Genomic DNA, 25,951 nt, shown 5'->3' on the forward strand with positions numbered 1-25,951 from the left:
ATCAGTAATCCTCAATGTCGTAGGAATGAGTGCTAACACCGGTCCTATCACAACTAAACTCGGACAATGGGCCTTCTTGTGGCCTCTCCGATTGTGTTGAAAGCAAATTAGATCTGATACTAGAGTGATGGGGTGGTAGCAGTATAATATCTGCTGATATGACCAGTCCGACCGCACTTGAAGTAGCCAGAACCCACCCCTTTGCATGTGCCCTTGTGCGTCTTACTGCACTCTGCACAATGGCTACAGCCATGCTGGCCTCTCGGTCTATAATAATACACATTGGGCCTCTTACCTAAATCCTCAACACTCGCAGCAAAATCTAGCTTCCTCTTCCTCTCCATCTCTAAGTCAATCTCCCACTCCCTAGCCCTCGTTATCATGTCTTCCAACCTCTTGCAACTGGATCGGCAAACAAACTGTCGAATATCACTTCTATGCATCTCATGCTACCGAGCCATCTTCATCTCTTCGTCCTCCACATACTATGGAACCAGAAGTGTCCTCTCCCTGAATATAGCGGTGATCCCAATTACTGTCTTAGTAGTCTAACGGATATCCTGGAACTCTCATGCCAGTTCTTGCACCTCAAGCAGTGGTGCACACTCGGGTCGAAACCTAGTCGATAAATCACTCCATGTCATCGAATCAATATCCAAATCATCTCCTATAGCATTCCCTACCTCCTCCCACCAATCACGTGGCCAGTCCTTCAGGAGGCAGGATGCTAGTTTGACATTGTCCCCCTCGGGACAACGGCTAATACGGAAGGCTTTGGAAACATCTACCAACCACCTGCTGCTTGCAATGGGGTCCCTCACCTTGTGATATCTGGCGCTGCACATGCCCGAAACTCCCTAAAGTTCAGATAGCGCTTCCCAATCAAAGCCAAATCTCAGCACGAAAGGCCCTTAATCCCTCATCAATAATCTCCAGAATACCCTCCTTGACCGTGCCAAATATCACATGAGTCTGATCAAGGATACTACACATAAGGCTCCAGATCCTGAGCTCCAACCCTCCCCAACACCGAAACTGCTCCCTAGCCTGCCTCGCAATACCACCATACTGAAAATAGACCATAAAACTATCATAAAATCATCAATGTGAATATCAAGGAAATCAAAACTACACAAGCTCCCTACTTCAAATCAACCCTCCTTGAATCGAGTACAAATCCTCTACTTTGAGTAGTACGGGAACATAATACCTTCCACATCTATCTGTACATTCCAAGAAGTGCCTTTACTCAGCCAAGTTACTTCATATCCAACAATCTCTTCACACATAAGGCTCCCAACACTAAATCTCATCCTAGGTTTTCCTAAGACAAACTCCACAACACTCTCACTAACCTCCTCTATCTAGCTTACAAATACTACTACATATTGCAGAAACTAGATAATTCTTCGAATGAAAGGTCTCTCACTACAACAATTGGACTTAAACAAGAGTTGCGCAATAGAGCTAAACCTAACCTTCTAGAACTATTTACTTTTCATAATATGTAACTTAGCATATTCACTTACTAGCTAGTTGAAATTAGGAAGAACTCCTTTATGTCAAAAGAAGCCGAAAGACGGACTTAATGAATGCATGCAGCCCTTAAGAGCATAAAGTTGGCACCTTTATGCCAAAAGATCTCATGAAGATCATAGATCTGAAAGAATAAACACGTGGGACACTCTACTTCCCCAATAACCACGCAACCATACCTAGAACCATACAATCTAACCCAACAAGAGATCTAAGCAATTATTAAGCAATGTTAGAACTTAATACCTCAAAAGCATGGCAAATGAGCTAGTGATTCTAGATCCAAGACACTATATTCAAGCCAAGTAACTCCCAATTCCTTAGCTCATTCAACAAGCACCAAAAATGAATACTCAAGGTTCTCCCCGAGCTCACACACTCAATAATGGAAGGAAATGCTCGATTTTAGTGTTTCGGCATAGAAGAGGCTGGTAAGGAGGTCAATCAAGGGACTTAAGGTCTTTAAATAAGGTACAACACCCTAAAAATTAGGGTTTCCTTCCCAGCTGCCAACTCATCGATTTGAGACACCTCAACTCACCGAGTTGACTCATTAAACTTTGCGGCCAAAAATAACTCGACACACCAACTTGAGGCATACAACTCGCCGAGTTTTCCAAGACTGTATGCATAATTGGAAAAATAATTTAAACTGTAATCCAAGCGCTATATATATATATATATATATATATATATATATATATATATATATATATATATATATATATATATATATATATATATATATATATATATCAGTGCTGTAAAAATCGGTCTAGGCGGCCGATTACTCGGAGATTAATCGCTAGGCGGTCTTCAACCGAACATGAATCAGACTAATCGGTCGGCTTAATCGGTTTTGGTCAAAGGGGGTCAAATTCAGAGCTAGGCGGTCCTAATCAGTCCTAGGCAACCTAATCAGCCAAATTTTAAAATTTTTAAATATTAAACCAAAATTTTCAAAATTTCAAAAGTTCTTAGTATTCCAATGTTCAACTAATATATAAAAAAAATACAATTTAAAGTTTTTCTCAAAAATTTTCAAAATTTCTATGTTTTCAAATATACAAATACCCAAATTTACTTCTTTTCGTAAGATATATTAAAATTTGAATAAATTTTCTTATTAATTGGATGATAAATTGTTGTCCTTGTTAAACTTATTATTAATCTTCTATTCTTTTTTATTTATTTTCTTACAATTAAAGTTAGATTTATAATTTTTTTTAATAATTTTCTTAATAATTAATGGTTTCCGATTAATTCCCCGATTAATCACCGCCTAGCCGATTAATCCCTAGACCCCAGTCTGACTAGCTAACGTCTATTGTTTTCTAAAACCTTGATATATATATATATATATATATATATATATATATATATATATATAATGGTAAGGCGTAGATATGTAGTGATAATTAGGGAAAATAATTTCATGAGACAAATTTTAAAGAAAGAAAAGATAAAACAATAATCGTGCCTAAGATTCAATTAACACATGTTAGTGAGCCGGATTAAATTCGGGTATCCTTGAACCTAATATCGATGATGTTGCGAGAGCCAGTAAGATATGTACAAATCTATATGAGGCTAACACCCACATCTGCAATTGCTAGCTACAATCCCAGAAGGAAAAACTTATTAAGTATAAAAATAATATCATTTGACGTCCGATAAAGCGTCTTGCAAAACATATATAAGTCGATAGTGTCGATTATAAGGAATCATGGTAATTCTGTTTAGGAAAAATCATAACTTAAACTGCCTAGAGGGACACCTTCAAGTAGTTGTATGATTCATTAAAAAGGATACGATAATAATTATAAACGTTAGGTTAAGTAAGTATATCTTAAAAGAAAGAAAGATCTTAATGAAAAAAAGTTAGAATAGATACTACATCCTAAGGATAAGTTCAGGAAACGAAAATCATATTTTTCAAAAACATCGAATCTGAAACCTAGGAAAAAAGGAACTTATGAAAGAATAGCATATTAATAAACAAAGATGCTAAAAGTTTCCCAAGAATTTTATCAAAATTCATAAACCTGTGAACCCACCAATATCACGCTGACGTTTTGAAAATCATATATGTTCCTAGGATAAAGAGAAGTTCAACGCAAGGAAGGAATAGTTGCACGAATATATATAGGTTTTAATTTAGTCAATGTAATTGATATTATTAATATAAGATAATCTATGTTCTGAGAATTGTACCGTAGGTCAACCCGGGTGTGACATCCACTCGGCCCAACTTCCACACCTCTAAGAGCTCCTGTGACTGCACCAAGTGTATGAAATGGATATAATGTTACCGGCCACCCTTAAAGGATTTACTAAGATGTTTTTGAAAACCTTGGCATTCCTTATCAACCAAATATTCTAGAGAATAATCAATAAGATGGTGCTCGTGATCTTCTTTTTCTATTATCACCCGCATTCGCTAAGTCGAAGAACTCTAAGATGTTTGCGAAGTTTCTAGCAGGTACTTCACACCAGTTAAAGATCCATTGATGGATGGGTTGGATGAAATCGCATTGAAGCAGCAGGTGATCGGTTGTTTTTGACTTTTATTACATAATGATCACAACTGATTAACATTTCGATCTCCTCTATCAGGCAATAAGGCAGCCACCGATTTACAGTCCAGCGAAGCACTCAAAACAAAACACCTGACCTTCAACTGGACCATCTTTGACAAGCATACACCCCAAACTTTATAAGAAGTAGTCATGGAATCAATAAGGCACCTCATGAAGCTTACCTTGAATTCTCCATTTGTTGCCATATTGCAACCAAAACCATATACTGATGGAGCTTTGGAAGTATCCAATACACTAATGCCCTTATACAACTCTCATAATTCCTGCGATTCAGATGAAGTACATGGTGTGTGGTTCTATCGACATGAGAAACCACTAATATACAAACGATCTGTAAGGAGACAAAGTTTAGTGGATTCAAGCCTGTTCAAATGAGGAATTTTTTGTTGAAATGGAGTTGAGCCACACCAAACGTCTTTCCAGAACAATATCTTCACATTGGAACGAGCTGAAAAATCTGTTGTCTATCAACTCCAAGTTTCCCCTGGGCTATAACAACCTTATGAATATTGCACCACAATCCGTTTGAGGTCTTTCTAGCGATATATGTTGCAGGTTTTGTATTAGATTATGTGTGCAAATGATGACACTTTTCCAAAGACTGACCTTTTTATTAATAAATCACCACTACCACATATCAATAACGCAAAATTTTGTGATTTTAGGGTCGATTAGCCGAAACTTCCATCGGCAATTGAAATAGTGATTTTTAATCAAGGTGCCTAATGTATCTTTTTTTTTTTCCAATTCGCATCCTTCCAAGAGAAAATTATTACGGCTGATCTTATGTAGAGAATCAATTACACCTAAGGAGATTTGAAAATTGACATATAATACGTGGGTGTTTGACATTCCTTGAATAAACTGATTCTCTTCATAGAAAACTGAATAAAACGTGATCTATTATGTAGCAGAAAAAATGTATCTCTCCTTGGTAGGTAGAGGGAAATAACAAACAGATAAACTACACGCCTAATTAATTAAGATTTGTTAAATATCGTATTTCATTCATCGACCAAATGATTAATTAATTGTTATGATAGAAGAAGCAAATCAAATCCCTGTGGAATTATTACAACTCACATTTAAGCTAGAATACCGTTGTTAAATTAGTTATAATATTTTTCATTCTTATGTATTATACCTTTATACCTTGTGTACCCGAACAACAAACAAGTTGACTTTTTTTATACATTTCTTTTGGGAAAGTTCATTCATCTTAAATGAGCGACATATTATAAACTACTAGGATAAATTGGACGAAATACTGGCCTCGATTTCTTTAAAATTTTGGTCATTTTTATTATTTCCGTTCAAACATATATTTTGGTTCTAGGATGAGATGAAATCAAAGGGCACCTCAAAGACATCGGCATATAATGAACAAAAATCGACTAATTTAAAGAAGAAATTGTTATACTCTAGGTTTTAAATAACATTATACCTGATTTGACGGTTATAACATCCCAAAAATTACGAGTTAAAAATTTTATTTTTAATTCGATCAAAACACTAGTTATCTTTTAGCTAAACATCTATTATAGTTTTTTTTTCTAATTATTCAAAAGTATTTCATAAGAAAAACAAAAAAAACAATTATCAAAGTACACTCCCAAAATCATCATAAGGCGGAAACATGGATGGATACGTTGCGATCAGCCGGACCCTTCATTTTCTAACCGTAAGTACCTGAAAACATACCATTAAACCGTAACCACAAAACATATTGAGTTCCCCAAAATACCAGATACCAAATATACAACTGGGCCTAGCCTTACGGTATATTCCGACCCAATAAGCAAGTATGGGCCCCACCCCGGGGCCTCGCCGAGGGGTTTATTTCAACCCGATCGTATGATTGTGTGTCCCGCCCTGGGGTATATTTCACCCTGAACATGCCATAATAAGCCCCGCCCTAGGTTATCTTTCAACCCGACATGCCATATTGTGCCTCGCCCTGAGGTATATTTCAACTCAATCATACAAACACAAATATATATATATATATATATATATATATATATATATATATATCACAACAACTATCATTCTACATAACTGAATATTGGGCCGGCATTGGTACCTTCGATCCATGGATACAAGGAGGATACTCACCTCACCGACAAAATCCACAGCTAACAGCTCACACAACCAACAAACAACTAAAATACACCTCCTAACTAACCATACAAGGTAAACCCTTAGTCCACCTTCTAAAGCAAGCAAATCATCAAAAGTGAACACTCAAAGTCAATGGTCAAAGTCAACAGTGAACGGTTAACATTTCCATCCGTTGACACTCATGTTGTGACCAGTCCTTAGTCACGTCTTGAGAACGCACTCAACCAGATTCCAACTCAACTCGATTCAACTCGGTCAACTCGGTCCCGGATGACCCACTTAGCAAACCTCACGACGTGAACCTTCCTTGGTCATGTATTGAGGTCAGTCCATCGAAATAATCACGTAAAAACTACTCTCACGTAGTGACAATCCCTGTGTCACGTCGTGAGCCACGTGTAATGCTAAATCCTAATGCCTTAAGTCCTTAATCCAATAAGTCATCCATTCCAACTTTCTAAAGGGCTTTCATACATCAAAAACAACATAAAAATCTTTTCATTATGGACATTCATGTCCAATGCATGTCTTGAACTTGATTATGTCAAAAATGGTGAAAATGAGTTCCAAATCTCATTCATGGGACCAAAACTCAACAAAACCATAGATCTAGCACACCAAACCTCAAAGGGACCTCATGGATCCATAAAGTTTCCAACTTTATGGAATCAAACCAATCAAACCACCTCCAACATGAAGAAAACTACATAAAAGTCTAGATCTTAGAAGAATAAAACATATAGGTTGGAACTTGAGGACTTACCATGGACCAAGGTATGATCTTTAAGGTGGTGAGGGAACTTGCTTGCTGGATCAAAGCACAAAGAACATCTTCTTCTTCTTTAAAGCACAAAAATATTTATAAATGGATGAAAGAGTAGAGGGGAGGATCAAAATGGTGAAAGGGGGGGGGGTTAGGGTTTCTCTCAAGATGATCTAGAGATGAAGGAGGCTCATAAAATGCTCCAAAACACGGAACCAACCTTTATATATGTTTAAAACCCTAAAAACTCGAGGGCTTGGGTTGCACGGTTTTCATGTCGTGATCCCTTGATGCTCACGTCGTGAGCATAGTTTAAATCAATATTTCCATTTAATCGCTTCTCACGTCACGAGCTCCAACTGCTCATGTCGTGGGATCAGTTATTCCCCCAAATCCTCTCCAACTTCAAACAGCCATAAGTTCTTCATTTCAACTCGAATTTTGACGATCTTTATATCCATAGAAAGGTAATGAAAAGCTCTACACTTCTATCAACTTCCATTTACATAAAACTTTCTAAACTAAAATCCAAAATTCATAAAAGGCTCAAACCGCCACTTAAATATATACCCTTGGTCTCCAAACCACAAACCGAACTCCTAGATCATCTAAACAACATTACCCACACTCAAAGGGAAGTGAATCTCCTTCCCAAAGGACCTAATCCTTATGATAATCGGTCCTCGGGTTACGGCATCGAATTATGAAATGATCCGGAACAGAGCGTTACAACTCTCCCCCACTTAAAATAGATTTTTTGTCCTCGAAATCTTCCTTACTACGTCCTCCACTGCTACACCATTCTGCCCAAACTTCTTGAATTTTGATTAAGAATGAAGATTTATCCCATACAAATGGCTGCCTCCTAAATCTGCCATCTAAGCCCCGCGTTGGCCAAAAATTTGCTTATATGTTCGAAATAATGAACATTAACACTCTTCCCTCAGCTCAAAAGAAGGAAGTCCAACAACCCTACCTAAAACCTGAAACAACTACATTACTCTTGTTAACTTGAAGACCTTAACACAACGATAACCACCCAAAACAGTAACTTCCCGAAAATATACCGAAGATTACTCCATAGCACTATTGATCATTCATTCATCGTACTCATCCCTTGTCCTTGACTACAAATACCTTTCTATAATGTAGAAAGAAAGCTCAAAATATACTGATAACCTTACAATACTTCCATCCTATCTGCCGACCCAGTGAATGTTACAGCCACCCCACAGTTGTACGACATGACTATCCCACCATGATCTTACCACACCTCTACCATATCAACAACAATCATTCTGAGTCGAACCCGCATCTGACTGAATCCTAATCAGGTGTTCGAGTCATGCTTCGAACCCCAAATCCTTCATCAAACAAGAATAGGCAGCAAGGCTCTAACACAACCCTCAATCTGGATTGATCTACATGCATGTTATGGATCACAAAGAAAGTGACAACCAGCTGTTGGAAAGTTTCTTGAAGTACCATCTTAGAAAACTTTAATCCAGATATCCACTTGAGTCATCTTCCTTCCTGACTAAGATGTGAAACTCACCCTAGTTTCACACCTAATTCAGCTCCTGGAATTCTAAACAATTCTCCCCTACTTGGATTCATCAAAGCTCTCCCAGCCCACTAAATTAGATGGATTCCCAACCCATGTTACCTCTTATAACTCAAACCGTCAAAGACCTGGGCTTACCAATACTAGCGTTCCATTGGTAGCCAATCTCGATGATCGCACAAACTCTTAAAATTTAGATGAATACTTCTCGAAACTTCAACGAATCCGACAACCCCACTCACTTCCTATGATACTGCACCACCTCCTTAAGTCGTTTATGTCGGTGACAAAGACCATAACCCTTGCTCTGAACTGGTAAATCTTCATTCCAACTTCCCATCCTTAAAAGGATCTATAAATTCTAACCATCTTCAACCCTTGTGATTATAAAATTCCCCTACCACTTCCAATGACCAAAAAAACTCATGCGACTGCCATCACCATCTCCTTGCTATTGTTCCTTCCGTAGCAACGGTAGTGATTAGACCCAAAGTCCTTCCATAGAGGATGGTCGATGCTATCGGAATCAATGCTAACACGACAAAACTCTAACTTCATTGAGAACTAGAAAGATAATCCGACCACAGAACTTCCAAATGATACCCCTGAATTGACCCAATCAGAGATCTGGAACAACAACCGAACAACTTGAGTACCACTCAGCAAGATACGACCCATTAATAACTCTTGGCATGCAAAATGGCATATAACAATTCCTAATGATATAACCCAAGAAATAACAAGGAACTAAACAAAATATAATGCTTACCCATACCAAAACAAGATTCCAAAGCAATATAAATATGGATAATATTCAAAAAGAAAGCAAAGATTACGTACCCGCAATAGCACCTGATGAAACCCTGGCCTCCGCTACTGATACTGCAATACTCAGCTCCTCGCTGCTGGGGCTCCTTTCCTACCGTCACAAATGTTAGTGATCCTCAATGTAACTGGAGCAGGTGCACTTACTTTACCCATGAACATCAGACAATCGGCCTTCTTGTGGTCTACTTGGTTGTAGTGAAAACACATCGGATCCAACCCACAGGGGAAATCCCTACTAAAATGACCCATATGTCCACAACTAAAACATCCTCGGCCTGTATCCCGACATCCTCCGTCATGGGTCCTCCTACACTTGGCACAATGGCCCTGGCCCTGATGGCCTCCCAAACGTGAATCCAGAGTCCTAGGCCTCTTTACCTACCCCATTGAAATCTGAATCTGCTATGGCTTCCTATTTCGGAGGTGCTCCAAATAAATCTCATGCTCTCGAACTCTAGAAATCATATCATGCGGGGTCTCGCACCCTGGAAAAACTCACAAAATCCATGATGTCATCCCACCGCATGTCATGATACCTTACCTTCTTTATCTCCTCGTATGTTAGGTAGTCCTTTGCCAACTATTGCACCTCCAGTTGGTGAAAACTCGGCCATAAAACGGGTCACAACTCATCCCAAGTCATCGTATCTAGGGCTTCACCTCCCAAAGCAAAGTCTACATCCTCCCACTAATTCTCAGGCTTTGTCTTTCAGAAAATTGGAGGCAAATCTGACCTTCGACCCCTCGGGTTAGAAAATCTTTTGGAAGGCATTATCCATATCCGTTAAGCATCTCTTACTGGCACTGGAGTCCTTCTCCCCAGAGAAATCGGGAGCTTCACATGCACGAAAATCACGGAAAGAAAGAGTGTGAGCTCCAATAGTAGCCATAACCACGGTACGAAACGCACCCGGACACTCATCCAGAATCCCCTCATTGACCGTACCGAATATCACATGAGTCTGTTCCAAAATACCACGGGTAATCTCCGACGAGATCAACTCCCACATCCGCTCATCAATCGGTTCGGTACCTGCAGTTGATCTAGAATCCGAACTCGAACCTACTTCCTGAGTGCTCATCATCATACCGAAAAACAACATGAACATGATCAGGACATACCCAATAATACTCATCCATAGGCTTCCTAGATTCTCCGAAACTCTCCCCAATTCGAGTATGGATCCCGTGCTTTCAGTAGTACGGGCCTAATACTACCTTCCACTCCTGTCCATACTTTCCTCAATAATCATCCTGAATCCTCTAAGTCACCTTCTCAAACTGATACACCAAGTAATTGGTAAATAGCGCAACTAAACCCAACGAAGCACTTCCTAGGCTTTCCTAGGTTTCCGACCTCACCCTGCCATCAACTGCTAAAAAACTCCCCATAATGTCAATTAACCACCTCATGAATACAATCACATGCAACAAATCTTAGATAATCCTTTGTGTAAAAGAGTCATCCTTACAATGGTTAGACTCAAACGAGAGCTACACAATAGGGTCAAATCCATCACTCTAAGATTATTCAACCTTTGTCACATGTGACTTAACATATTCACATAGTAGCTAACTCACATCACTTAAGAGTTCCACAAAGCACGAAGCAAACAACATTTGTGCAGTAGCACTCCATTCCATATAATAACCAAAGAACATTGAAACTCACATACTACAAATCATGTTAGGAACTTCCACTCTCATTGTCGGTTTCCTTATGCATTGAAATTATACACAATATAGGATCAAATAGACCGTCAAATCAAAGACTCTACCTTTGGACCACAATCAAATGAGTAACAGGAAATAAGGCCAAATCAATCGTTCTAAGGCTATATGATCCTAACCGTATATAAATTTTAAAGCATATACTTAGCAATTACTGATACCAATACATATTCTCATTCTAGCATAGCATGCAGTTCTTCCTAGGCTATAAGGCCTCACATACCAGGCCAATCTATCATATAATTCCTGAAAGTATCCCTAGCCTTATCCTAGCATGAAATTCTCATAACATATAATCATAAAAAACATGTGGTGGTGGTGGTTGTGGTGAACCATGAAATGAGTAACGGATCCCGAAGGTAATTCGTAGGTAAGAAAAAATTGTGTCATGTCATAAATAGTCATCTTGATTCACATATAATAATAATAATAATAATAATAATAATCATAATAATAATAATAAAGAAGTGTATAAATTTAATAAGAGACCAAATATGTATGGATGTGGCATTCCCAACCTATTGGTAACTCTTTTGGTCAATTATGTTTGTGGAGTGAGTTCGAATCTACCCACAACATTTTTTTTGTCCATCATCCTGACGAAATTAGTTTTTGTGTCGATCCCCACGAAAAATTCGAATCTCCCTCCAATATACCTCACGAAAATTTTTAATCTCCCCCCACGAAAGCCCTATTTAACATTCTAAAATCCTTTTTTTTCTTATGGCTAAAGTCGACGAAGAGAACACCCATCTTCTGGCGCGCGCCTCCAACATTGATCCTAGAGACCTTCCACAACCTCCAACGCTCCATTCGTCACCATCTCCGTCATTCCAATCTTCGACTATCGCACACAAAGGTAAGCTTAAAATATGAAATCATTTTTTATGGCTGGAGTCGACGACGACTCTCAAACACTATGTCCTAATAGTTTAACTCGCTCAATAGAAATCGTGCATCTACTCCACATTGCAGCACACCCCTGGCCTCCCATCTTCGACACTCCCGTTTGTCACCATCTCTGGTTGTCTTTGATGATGTTAATAGCAATTTCGGGGTTGTGGAGACTGGGAAAACACGAAGTAACAACACAATCATTTTGTGGACACAAGATGTGAAGGTAATTTCTACGAGTATTATTTGTTTCCCAATTTGCACAAATAGAAACTGTATCAATAAGTATTGCTTGTTTCCCAATGTGCATAAATATTTAACAGACTATGATATAGTTCTCTCTTGTATTTGTTGCTTCAGGTTTTAGAAGTTACACACCATTTAATTGATTACTCTTATATGCACTAACTGTTGATGATGGCCAACCATCTTACGAAAAATGATGTTGCTGGTCATAAACTTGCTACTCATTCTAGCATGTTTAATTCACATCATGTAATCTAAATTTCAGAACAAAATTGTAGTTTTTTGTGAAACTTTATATATAAGCTAGATAAATTGTGGCGAAACAATGTTTCACCATGCAGGCTGTAGAAGCATGAAGAAGCAGGGCCAGCGAGCAGAAGCTTGCGGTTTCTAAGAATTATCATATCCTAACAACAATAGATGAGATACATACAGCTCAAAAAAGAGCACAGATTTTTGTAGGGCAAGATATTATGGTGGATAAAACAAAAGAAAAAAGAAACACACTCGACTCTTTTATCTATGACACTCTTAGCAAGGTAAATCTTTACACTTGATTTAGTAATTCATTATAGTTATTTGTGTTGTTTAAGTTTTGATTATATATATTGCTTACAATGTGATAGAATATTTGTACTTTAGCTTTTTAGTTCCTATCGGAACATTGCAACAAATTCAGAGGTAGAGATCATCTCTAAAAGTCTGCAAAAAACCGAAGATCGGCTATATGAAGATGGTGATGATGAATGTACACAAGTTTATATTGGAAAACTTGAGCATCTTGAATGGTTTTAAAAGTATATGAAAATTTTAAACTAATATTTTCCTTTCGAAATAGCTTGCTAACATCTAATTATGTATTATTGTGTAGTTTTTAGACCCCATTGAAAATAGATACATGGATGAAATGGTTAGAAAATAAGCAACAACAGCTCTGCAAACTTGTATACAAAAAGTCTATTTTGTTGCATTATTATTTCCTATAGTATATGTTGGAAATTTAGTAAAATTATTTATATTTTCTACTAACTTTGGACATATATAAATATATAAATATGTTGTATATATAACAAAATCTAAGTGGGTTTGTGTTCTCCTCCATGAGGGCTTCGAAAGGATATATTATATGTCCAAAATAGAGTATAAGTGAATGAGATACCGATACTCAAAGATGGGTATTTGAGAATAAGTTTAGCAAAAGAGAGGAATGTGGGAATGAGTCCCACATTGTTAGAGAGACCAAACTCAACAAGGTTTTTAAGCTTCATTGCATGGAAGGCTTACAAGCTTGTGTTTATGGTTATGCTACAATTCTACCCGCGCGCAGGGGGGGTGCAAATCTTGGTTCCGTAGACCAAAAACATCGAACTTGTGCATGGGCGCGACCTGCGGACACGAATGCAGCTCCGAAAACTCGGGCGAGCGCTACCCTCGTTTTTTGCTAAACTTGACAGTTTTGGTCCCTATTTTTGAATTTTGTAACGGATGCATTAATTGCGTAATTAATGACATTTATTGCCATTAAACGCTCAATCAATTTGTGATTTCTTTCCGTTTCATAATTCGACTATAAAAGAAGACCATTGCCTTCTCATTCAGGCACACGAATGAATTTACTACTCTTCTTCTTCCTTCTCTGCATTTCTGCTTCCGGCGATTCTTTCAGGCAAGTGGTTATCTCCGGCAGTTGTACCCTGGGAACAGACGGCGAATCTGTTTAAGGGAATTGAGTCCAACTCGAGCCTCAGCCACATCGTTTGCATCTAATCTTTCTTTACAGGAACCTCTCAAGGACGAAAATCGAAGACGTTTTACTAACAGTCTTAAACAGATTTTATTCTTTCTTCTAAAAATTTTCGATTTTCTGTTCTTTTATTCTAAAATCGAGTTTCTATCGATTTTTTTTTCCTGTAATAATATATTTGATTGTCGTTGCGATTCTTTTAGTATGTCTGCAACTCCCGTTGGTACTGGAACTCCTGCTGTTCGTGCTACCCCTGCTGTGAACCCAAATGCACCGGTTCCAAACATCATGGCTAACCATGCTGAAAGACCTAAAAAATTTTCTGGTCTGAACTTCAAGAGGTGGCAACAGAAGATGCTGTTCTACTTGACCACCTTGAACCTAGATCGGTTCCTAACAGAAACTACTCCTGTAATTGCTGAGGGGCAGGCTGATGCTCAATCTGTGACTGCTGTGGATGCATGGAAGCATTCAGAATTTTTGTGCCGCAACTATGTGTTGAATGGGCTAACAGATGCACTTTACAATGTTTATTGTAAAGTTGCAACTATGGGAGTTGTTGGAAAGGAAGGATAAGATAGAAGATGCTGGAACTAAGAAGCATGTTGTTGCTAAGTTCTTGGAATACAAAATGGTTGACTCAAAATCTGTTATGAGTCAAGTCCAAGACCTTCAGGTCATCATACATGATAACAATGCAGAAGGGATGAATCTTAATGAATCATTCCAAGTTGCATCAATGGTTGAAAAGCTTCCTCCTAGTTGGATAGACTTCAAAAATTACCTTAAGCATAAGCTAAAGGAGATGTCTGTGGAGGAACTGGTGGTGCGTCTTCGCATTGAAGAAGACAATAGAATGGCCTTGAAGAAAGGCAGTGAAGTTGAATCTTCTAAGGTTCATATGGTGGAAGCTGGTCAAACTTCCAAAAGCAAAGGCAAGGGACCTCACAAAGGGAAAGCAAAGGGCAAAAATCTAGGCCCAAAGGCAGGAACTTTCAAGAAGAAGTTCAAGTGCTACAATTGTGGCCAACCGGGTCACAAGGCTTCGGAGTGCCCTCAACCTAAGAGGGAAAACCGTCAAGCAAACATGGTGAATGATAACATGGAGTTGGTGGCCATGATAACTGATCTCACGGCTGTGGTTTCTGAAGTGAATCTTATGAACACAAATTCAAAGGAGTGGTGGATTGACACGGGAGCTACTCGTTATGTGTGTCATGACAAAAGTGTTTTCAACACTTACAAAGAAGTTGAAGATGGTGAAAAGCTCTACATGGGAAATGCTGCTACCGCGGATATCAAATGTGTTGGTGATGTCATTCTAAAAATGACTTCGGGGAAAGAAGTGAAGCTTAGGGATGTCTTGTATGTTCCTGAACTTCGTAAGAATCTAGTGTCGGGTGGTTTTTTGAACCAATTTGGTTTTAAGCTAGTGTTTGAGTCGGACAAGTTTGTTTTGTCCAAAAATGGTATGTTTGTGGGAAAAGGATATGCCTTGAATGGCATGTTCAAATTGAATGTAATGGTGACAAACAAAATGAATAATGAAAGTTCTAGTTCTGCTTATTTGCTTGAGTGTTCAAATGTTTGGCATGGTCGCTTAGGACATGTAAATTACAACTCAATTAAGCGATTAATTAAACAAGAATACATACCAAAACTTAATATTGACTCAAATCACAGATGCCCCACATGTGTTGAAGCTAAACAAACTAGATTGTCTTTCCAAACAATAAAAAGAAACACCGAACCTCTTGATTTAATTCACACTGATGTGTGTGATCTAAAGTCAATTCTACTCAAGGTGGGAACAAATACTTCATTACATTCATCGATGATAGCACGAAATATTGCTACATATATTTACTTAAGAGTAAAGATGAAGCAATAGACAAGTTTGTCTTGTACAAAAATGAAGTTGAGAATCAACTCAACAAGAGAATTAAAGTGGTTAGAAGTGATAGGGGTGGGGAATATGTTTCTCCCTATGCTGATTTTTGTGCTAAAAATGGAATTCGTGATGAATTCACATCACCCTATTCACCTCAATCCAATGGAATTGCTGAAAGAAAGAACCGTACCTTGAAAGAAATGGTCAATGCCATGATAATTAGTTCAGGTGTAAACCAGTCAATGTGGGGGGAAGCTATTTTGTCAGCTAACTATCTTTTAAATAAGATACCTCACAAAGAAAAGAATGAAACACCGTATGAACTTTGGATGGGTAGAAAGCCATCGTATAAGTACTTATGAGTATGGGGGTGCCTAGCTAAAGTGGTAGTGCCACCACCTAAGGTACAAAAGTTAGGGCCTAAAACAGTGGATTGTGTATTCATTGGGTATGCACAAAGTAGTAGTGCTTATCGGTTCCTTGTGCATGATTCTAAGAATCCTGAAATACACAAGAATACTATAATGGAATCAAGGAATGCTTCATTCTTTGAAGATGTGTTTCCTTGTTTGAAAAAGGAAGTTGAAAGCCCATCTTTACCAAATAACGAAGCTGTTCGAGAGGAAGAACACGCTCAATCCGAGGAGGAAGAGATAGAACCCAGAAGAAGTAAGAGGGCTAGAGTTGAAAAATCATATGCTGATGATTTTTTCACCTATGTGGTGGAAAGTGAACCTAAAACCTACCAAGAAGCGGTAACTTCTTCTGAGGGACCTCAATGGAAAGAAGCCATAAAAAAATGAGGTAGAATCTATCTTACAAAATCATACATGGGAACTAGTATATCTACCTCCAGGTAGCAAGCCACTAGGTTACCGTTGGATCTTTAAGAGAAAGATGAAAGCTGATGGCAGTATTGATAAATACAAGGCAAGACTAGTAATCAAAGGTTATAGACAAAAGGAAGGTCTAGACTACTTTGATACCTATTCGCCGGTAACACGGATAACATCCATTAGATTAGTTCTTGCCATTGCAGCTATCAGGAACTTGCAAGTTCATCAAATGGATGTGAAAACAGCTTTCCTAAATGGGGAGTTGGAAGAAGAAATTTATATGGAGCAACCTGAAGGATTCATTGCCTCAGGACAAGAGAAAAAGGTTTGTAAACTTGTTAAGTCTCTATATGGATTAAAACAAGCTCCTAAACAATGGCATCAAAAGTTTGATCAAGTCATGATGGAAAGTGGCTTTAGAATCAATGAGTGTGATAAGTGTATCTATGTGAAAAACACCACTCATGGATATGTCATATTGTGTTTGTATGTTGATGATATGCTTATCATTGGTAGTGATGACAAGATGATAAGATCCACGAAGGATATGTTGAAATCTAGGTTCGACATGAAAGATATGGGTTTAGCAGATGTGATTCTTGGAGTGAAGATCACAAGAACCCAAAGTGGTTTGATTTTGAGTCAAACACACTATGTGGATAAAATTCTTGAAAAATTTGCTAAGGAAGATACTAGCATAGCTAGAACTCCAATTGACACTAGTCAACATCTATGTAAAAATAGAGGTGATAATGTTAATCAAGTGGAATATTCAAGAATTATTGGCAGTCTGATGTATCTAATGAGTTGTACCAGACCTGACTTAGCATATGCTGTGAGTAGACTAAGTAGATACACTAGTAAACCCAGTTCTGAACACTGGAAGAGTATTACTAGGTTGCTGAGGTATGTGAGATACATGCAAGAATATGGACTGCATTACGACCGACATCCAACAGTTATCGAAGGATACACGGATGCAAATTGGATATCTGACATAAAAGATTCCAGATCTACAAGTGGATATGTGTTTACACTTGGAGGTGCTGCTGTAGCATGGAAATCATCCAAGCAAACAGTTATATCTAGATCTACGATGGAATCTGAATTTATCGCCTTAGATATTTGTGCTGAAGAGGCGGAGTGGCTACGTCAATTTGTAGAGAACATTCCCGAATGGCCTAAGCCGGTAACGGCCATAAGTATACATTGTGATAACCAATCAGCAATTGGTAGAGCTCAAAGTACAATGTATAATGGGAAATCAAGGCACATTAGACGTAGACATAAAACGATACGACAACTAATCTCTACGGGAGTTATCACGGTTAACTGGGTGAAGTCAAAGGATAACATTGCGGATCCGCTTACAAAAGGCTTGAGTAGAGATGTAGTTTATAAGTCGTCAAGAGGAATGGGACTAAAGCCCATGAATCAATAAATTCATACGAAGGAAACCTTACCCAAAAGACTGGAGATCCCAAGATCTGGGTTCAAAAGGATAACCTAATTGTATGAGTGGGGCAGGTCACTGTGGGGGGAGTTAACATTTCATCCTAGTCCATTCCTTTATGTAGTGACCAAATTAGGCTAAACATATGGTTTTTAATGATTCTTGGAATCACCTATGTGAGAGAGAAGTGGGGTCGCTTCGAAGGGAATTATAGGGGCAAAAATTCCTAATGCTCTTGCAGAACCAGGTTAGTGTTCATGACCAAAATGAACACGTCTATGAGGATATGACCTTGTCAGGGAGAGTCCTGTGAGATTTACATTGTCGTCTACATAAATGGCAGCTTAGTTCAAAGACATCGAGATCTACTAACTGCTAGGAGATTAAGTGTAACTTCTTAAGGGAAGGTTCAAAGGGTAATACCTACCTATCCTATGCAGGATTCAACTATCGAAAATTTCGTTTGGAAATTGGATGTGCAGAGATCGATCTCCATTCATGTGGGGGATTGTTGGAAATTTAGTAAAATTATTTATATTTTCTACTAGATTTGGACATATATAAATATATACATATGTTGTATATATAACAAACTCTAAGTGGGTTTGTGTTCTCCTCCATGAGGGCTTCGAAACGATATATTATATGTCCAAAATAGAGTATAAGTGAATGAGATATCGATACTCAAAGATGGGTATTTGAGAATAAGTTTAGCAAAAGAGAGGAATGTGGGAATGAGTCCCACATTGTTAGAGAGACCAAACTCAACAAGGTTTATAAGCTTCATTGCATGGAAGGCTTACAAGCTTGTGTCTATGGTTATGCTACAATTCCTACCCGCGCGCAGGGGGGGTGCAAATCTTGGTTCCGTAGACCATAAACACCGAAATCGTGCATGGGCGCGACCTGCGGACACGAATGCAGCTCCGAAAACTCGGGCGAGCGCTACCCTCGTTTTTGCTGAACTTGACAGTTTTGGTCCCTATTTTTGAATTTTGTAACGGATGCATTAATTGCGTAATTAATGACATTTATTGCCATTAAACGCTCAATCAATTAGTGATTTCTTTCCGTTTCATAATTCGACTATAAAAGAAGACCATTGCCTTCTCATTCAGACACACGAATGAATTTACTACTCTTCTTCTTCCTTCTCTGCATTTCTGTTTCCGGCGATTCTTTCAGGCAAGTGGTTATCTCCGGCAGCACACAATACTGTTTAGGTTGTTGTACCCTGGGAAAAGACGGCGAATCTGTTTAAGGGAATTGAGTCCAACTCGAGCCTCAGCCACATCGTTTGCATCTAATCTTTTTTTACAGGAACCTCTCAAGGACGAAAATCAAAGACGTTTTACTAACAGTATATATATATATATATATATATATATTATTCTTTTTATAGCATTGGTCTGTAGATAAGTGGAGAAAGAATTCAAAATTTGCTCAACCTCACGCACCCCCCGATAATCCACGTGAGGACAATTGATATGTATTTTGGAACAATTGAATTCGTAAACATTTGGTATTGCTTGTTTTCTTAATTATTGCTTAATTTTGTATAATATTTTGAACAATGGAATGAAATTTGTCAAACTTGGTATTAGAGACGTTTTTTTGGTATATTTTATATGGTATTTGGGTTTAATGTGAATTCAATGTGGTATTTGACAAAAAATTGAAATTTTTAAATTTTATTTTTTTTAAAATAAAACGAAGTTAGCTACGGGCTACAGATTTCCATAGGTATTCCGTAGGCATCTATTTTCGTAGCTATTACGTAGCTATTTGAATCCATAGCAATTCTGTAGCTATTTAGTTTTGTAGCTATTCTACAGCCATTTATTTCCGTAGCTGTGGTAGATATGGAAAATTTCGTAGATATTCCGTAGCGATTCCGTAGCTAATCCGTAGCTATAATTTAGCCACAGACCATTATGTTACAAACATTTTTCTTAGCAATTCAATAGCAATCCGCTTATAGCTATAGAATAGTTACGGATTGTGCTATAAATATTGCACCAGTTTTATAGTAGTGATTGGTTTTGTGCGAAAAAAAGACCCCAACGGTTGGATTAGATACTCCATCGGACGGCTAAGGTTTACCGGAAGGGGATAACGTTGATTCGGGCAACAAGGCTTTTGCGACGACATTGGTTTTTGGCGACGATTGTGCCGCCACTACAGCCTTGATTTCTTGTAGTGTAAGTTAATAACTAAGACAACACTAATATTTATTAATATTAATCTTGAAACAATAGTTATTCTCATGTCGATCCCCACGAAAAATTCCAATCGCCCTCCAATATACCTCACGCAAAATTTTAATCTCCCCCACGAAAGCCCTATTTAACATTCTGAAATCCTTTTTTTTCTTATGGATGAAGTCGACAAAGAGAACACCCATCTTCTGGCGCGCGCCTCCAACATTGATCCTAGAGACCTTCCACCACCTCCAACGCTCCGTTCGTCACCATCTCCGTCATTCCAATCTTCGACTATCGCACACAAAAGTAAGCTTAAAATCTGAAATCATTTTTTATGGCTGCAGTCGACGACGACTATCAAACACTATGTCCTAATAGTTTAACTCGCTCCATAGAAATCGTGCATCTACTCCACATTACAGCACACCCCTGACCTCCCATCTTCGACACTCCCGTTTGTCACCATCTCTGGTTGTCTTTGATGACTTTAATAGCAATTTCGGGGTTGTGGAGACTGGGAAAACATGAAGTAACAACACAATCATTTTGATTCTTAGCTTGTGGACACAAGATGTGAAGGTAATTTCTATGAGTATTTCTTGTTTCCCAATTTGCACAAATAGAAACTGTATCAGTAAGTATTGCTTGTTTCCCAATTTGCATAAATATTTAACATACTATGATATAGTTCTCTCTTATATTTGTTCCTTCAGTTTTTAGAAGTTACACACCATTTGATTGATTACTCTTGTATGCACTAACTGTTGATGATGGCCAACCATCTTATGAAGAATGATGTTGCTGGTCATAAACTTGCTACTCATTCTAGCATGTTTAATTCACATCATGTAATCTAAATTTCAGAACAAAATTGTAGTTTTTTGTGAAACTTTATGTTTAAGCTAGATAAATTGCGGTGAAACAATGTTTCACCATGCAGGCTGTAGAAGCAAGAAGAAGCAGGGCCAGGGAGCAGAAACTTGCAGTTTCTAAGAATTATCATATCCTAACAACAATAGATGAGATACATAAAGCTCAAAAAAGAGCACAGATTTTTGTAGGGCAAGATATTATGGTGGATAAAACAAAAGAAAAAAGAAACACACTCGACTCTTTTATCTATGACACTCTTAGCAAGGTAAATCTTTACACTTGATTTAGTAATTCATTATAGTTATTTGTGTTGTTTAAGTTTTGATTATATATATTGCTTACAATGTGATAGAATATTTGTACTTTAGCTTTTTAGTTCCTATCGGAACATTGCAACAAATTCAAAGGTAGAGATCATCTCTAAAAGTCTGCGAAAAACCGAAGAGCGGCTATATGAAGATGTTAGATGATGAATGTACACAAGTTTATATTGGAAAACTTGAGCATCTTGAAAGGTTTTAAAAGTATATGAAAATTTTAAACTAATATTTTCCTTCCGAAATAGCTTGCTAAAATCTAATTATATATTATTGTGTAGATTTTAGACCCCATTGAAAATAGATACATGGATGAAATGGTTAGAAAATAAGCAACAACAGCTCTGCAAACTTGTATACAAAAAGTCTATTTTGTTGCGTTATAATTTCCTATTATATTATTATTATTATTATCATTATTATTATTATTATTATTATTATATATATATTATTCTTTTTATAGCATTGGTCTACAGATAAGTGGAGAAAGAATTCAAAATTTGCTCAACCTCACGCTCCCCCCGATAATCAACGTGAGGACAATTGATATGTATTTTGGAACAATTGAATTTGTAAACATTTGGTATTGCTTGTTTTCTTAATTATTGCTTAATTTTGTATGATATTTTGAACAATGGAATAAAATCTGTCAAACTTGGTATTAGAGACGTTTTTTGGTGTATTTTATATGGTATTTGGGTTTAATGTGAATTCAATGTGGTATTTGACAAAAAATTGAAATTTTTAAATTTTATTTTTTTTTAAAATAAAACGAAGTTAGCTACGGGCTACAGATTTCCGTAGCTATCCCGTAGGCATTTATTTCGTAGCTATTACGTAGCTATTTGAATCCATAACAATTCTGTAGCTATTTAGTTTTGTAGCTATTTTGTAGCCATTTATTTTCGTAGCTGTGGTAGATATGGAAAATTTCGTAGATATTCCGTAGCTAATCCGTAGCTATAATTTAGCCACAGACCATTATGTTACAAACATTTTTCTTATCAATTCAATAGCTATCCGTTTATAGCTATGGAATAGTTACGGATTTTGCTATAAATATTGCACCAGTTTTATAGTAGTGATTGGTTTTGTGCGAAAAAAAGACCCCAACCGTTGGATTAGATACTCCATCGGACGGCTAAGGTTTACCGGAAGGGGATAACGTTGATTCGGGCAACAAGGCTTTTGTGACGACATTGGTTTTTAGCGACGATTGTGTCGCCACTACAGCCTTGATTTCTTGTAGTGTAAGTTAATAACTAAGACAACACTAATATTTATTAATGTTAATCTTGAAACAATAGTTGCTCTCATGTAGACCCACCGGCCAGTTTGTAGCAAGATGTATGAAAAAGCTTCAATAATAGCTTTTCTCAAATTTCATGAGTTTTTTCTTCGTGAGAATGCTAATTGAAAGCTAGAGCACGGAAAATATAAATTACAACTTGTGCACGGCATCACTAGGACTCCTGATCCAATTATACCAATTAATTTTGAGCGTGCTGCGTCTAGAACTAAAGCATAATAAAATCAGTGTTATATGAAAACTTTTGAAATGAATAAAATAGTCAGATAGCCAAAAGACGAATCGAATGGACAAACTAAGTAAAATAACATGGTCTCTGTAAATAGAATAAATTAAAACCGGTCCGGTTGACAAATGAGTGTACAATTAAAGATGAACGAAACAAAACAAAATAATGACCATTATTCTATATTTTGTCACTGCATTTGAACCCAAATACCAGGACTTGGGATCTCTTTGTGAACAACATATAAAAGATAATTCCCTGCCGGAGCAACATTACCAGAGGGCGGTGTGGTTACTACAACTTGATATCTTGACTTCCCCAAAATCTTGGCAGCCACACCACCATCGAGCACCAGCAATCTTTGATTCATGGAAAAGGAGTGTGTGTTGAACGGAGGTGCCATCATTGTCACTGAGACGGAGCTTGGATCCACAATGCCTGAAACTGTAAACACAATAACTAATTGCTTTCCGTACCCTATTTTAGTGTTTTTTACAGGCAATATTATTTTGGGGCGTAAATCGGACGAGTTTGAATCCAAATAAGAAGGAGAGTACGCCTCCAAACTCAGCTCAGTGGGATAAAGGACGTTTCCGAATTCATATTTGTCGTGGGGGTTACTTCCACCAACAAGAACTCGTCCATCTCTTAGTAAAACAGCTGTGGAATGGTAAACTCTTGGAATGGTGCTTGGATTCTGCACTTCAAATCGAGACCCGACCTGTTTATCAGGTTGGTAAACCACTGGGCTAAGAACAGGGTTCCTCCCAAGTTCCCAACCTGCAACTCCAGCAGATACACCATTGATGATTAAAACATGAGCATTGGGAAGCAACAACATGTCACCCATAACTCGAGCCAAAGGCATGGTCTCCATGACCCATTGAGGGTTAGGGTCAGATATTTTGATCCTTCCGCATGTATCCAAAGCTCCATCAAATATCCCTTTATTTGCATTAACAAATGCTCCTTTTGGTGCACCCCCACAAACCAATACTTCAACCGCATTTACTGTTCCCTTTGTTATGCGCAGAGGGAGAAGTACAGCAGATCCGGTACTCGGATAACTCCTTGGTTGACCATCGGGCATTGTAGGGTAAGTCTTGATAACTTGGTTGTTGGAATAGTCGAATAAAATAGCACGATTGTTGGCAAAAATGAAAAGATTCCCATCAGGATAGAGAAATACAAATGGGTATAAATTATTCTCAACGTTAGGGTCGTTCGTTTGAACCAAAAAAGGTAAACTAGGAGTGTTCTCAGTGGCCGACATCTTGGGGTAGAACTCATAGCTAAATGCCCGGCGGCCACCAATAATAATTTGTCTGCCATCTGGCAATATATGATTGGTCGCATACCATCTCTGTTGATTCAGGCCATTACGTATCTCTTGCCAGTCGCATGAATCACACGATTTATAAATTCTGACAACACGATAACCATCATCAAAGCCACCAGTTTGGACCAATCTTCCATCGGGCATTAATGTTCCAGACGAACACCAGACATTGCTGAGCACCATGAGTGGACGAACGGTGTTTGATGCAACATCATACTCGACTGAATGGGCAGAACAATCGGTTGTGTTAGGACGACATGCCCCGTTTGGAAGTGAGATATTGGAGACTCCAAAATCGGTGCGGTCATACATGACAACACGATCATTGGGAAGTAACTGTGCGTGCATGGCCGAAATTCCAATGCTTGGGAGGAGGACAGACCACGATCCACCTGCCGCCGGACATTGCTGGGCATTGAGCAGGAGCACCAGAAAGAAGAAGAAGAGGTGATGATATAGGTGGGAAGTGGAAGGAGCCATGGCTTTGGTTTATTTTATTTGCTCTTCTTCGAATTTGTTAGGTTTTTGTGTGTTTATGGAAGTGTGAATGGTGGCTTTATATACACTTTGAGGCGATGAAAAGAGTCTTCTATGATGGTTTTTCACTCGGGTATGGTTCATGAACTGCGTTGTGAATTAAATAACCCATTAGTCAACCTGAATGATAAGCGAATTTCATTCAATCATTTAACCATGAAATATTCATTCTTAATTTTATAAGGATAGACTCACAAGGTGGATTCTCCTTTGATCTTGTTTATTTGTCAATGCATGTTTTCTTTTATTGGATGTTATTATCAACCTTTTAGTTTTCTATTTTTCATATTACAACAAGCCTCCACATGCTTTCTCTTCATGTTTTTGGATATGACAAGATCGAGTTTTGTAAAAATATTAGGGTCATTTAAAAGAAAATATTGTAGAATTATGGTATTTTTAGATATGACAAGATCATACCTTGAACATCATTGCATATAGTGGACATTTTTTTACAAAGCAAATAGTTGTAAGTTAACGGAACTCGACCATCGGTTCAATGATAGATCATTGGAGTTACTTGATGTTTCAACAAATTTAGACCCTAACAGTTCTAGTGAGAGTTTCTCGAAACAATGATATAATGTATTTTGTTTGAAAGTTTTTCGTGAAGATTTTAATAACTTTGATAAAGTACATTCAAATATAGACCAACAATATTATGAGTTTGATCTCATTCAACATGCAAATAACAAAAGGTTGCCATCTATATCGTAGTTGAGTCAATAGTTCATAAAGGCTAGAAGAGTTTACACAATAACAAAGTGTTGTTCAATTTCCTAATTAAAGCAAAATATACTGGAGGCTAAATAGACCATGTACAACACAGAAAAGAAGAAGTTACATGAGTTATATAAGGAGAAATTACAGGGGCTAAAGTTAAAAGTAACCATAAATAAAATAATTTAAATGGTTTCACCAATTGGGCTATTGGTCGTA

The 25,951-nt window shown here is 37.7% G+C and overlaps 1 pseudogene; it reads right to left on the reverse strand.

Annotated features, from left to right (window-relative positions):
* Positions 1 to 23,210: 23,210 nt before the first annotated feature.
* On the reverse strand, positions 23,211 to 25,010 carry LOC145103267 (aldehyde oxidase GLOX pseudogene; annotated as a pseudogene).
* Between the last annotated feature and the right edge of the window lie 941 nt (positions 25,011 to 25,951).

The sequence above is a fragment of the Lactuca serriola genome, chromosome 4 (genome assembly GCF_051521515.1).
Source record: "Lactuca serriola cultivar US96UC23 chromosome 4, Lser_US96UC23_V15, whole genome shotgun sequence".
Lineage (NCBI taxonomy): Eukaryota > Viridiplantae > Streptophyta > Magnoliopsida > Asterales > Asteraceae > Lactuca > Lactuca serriola.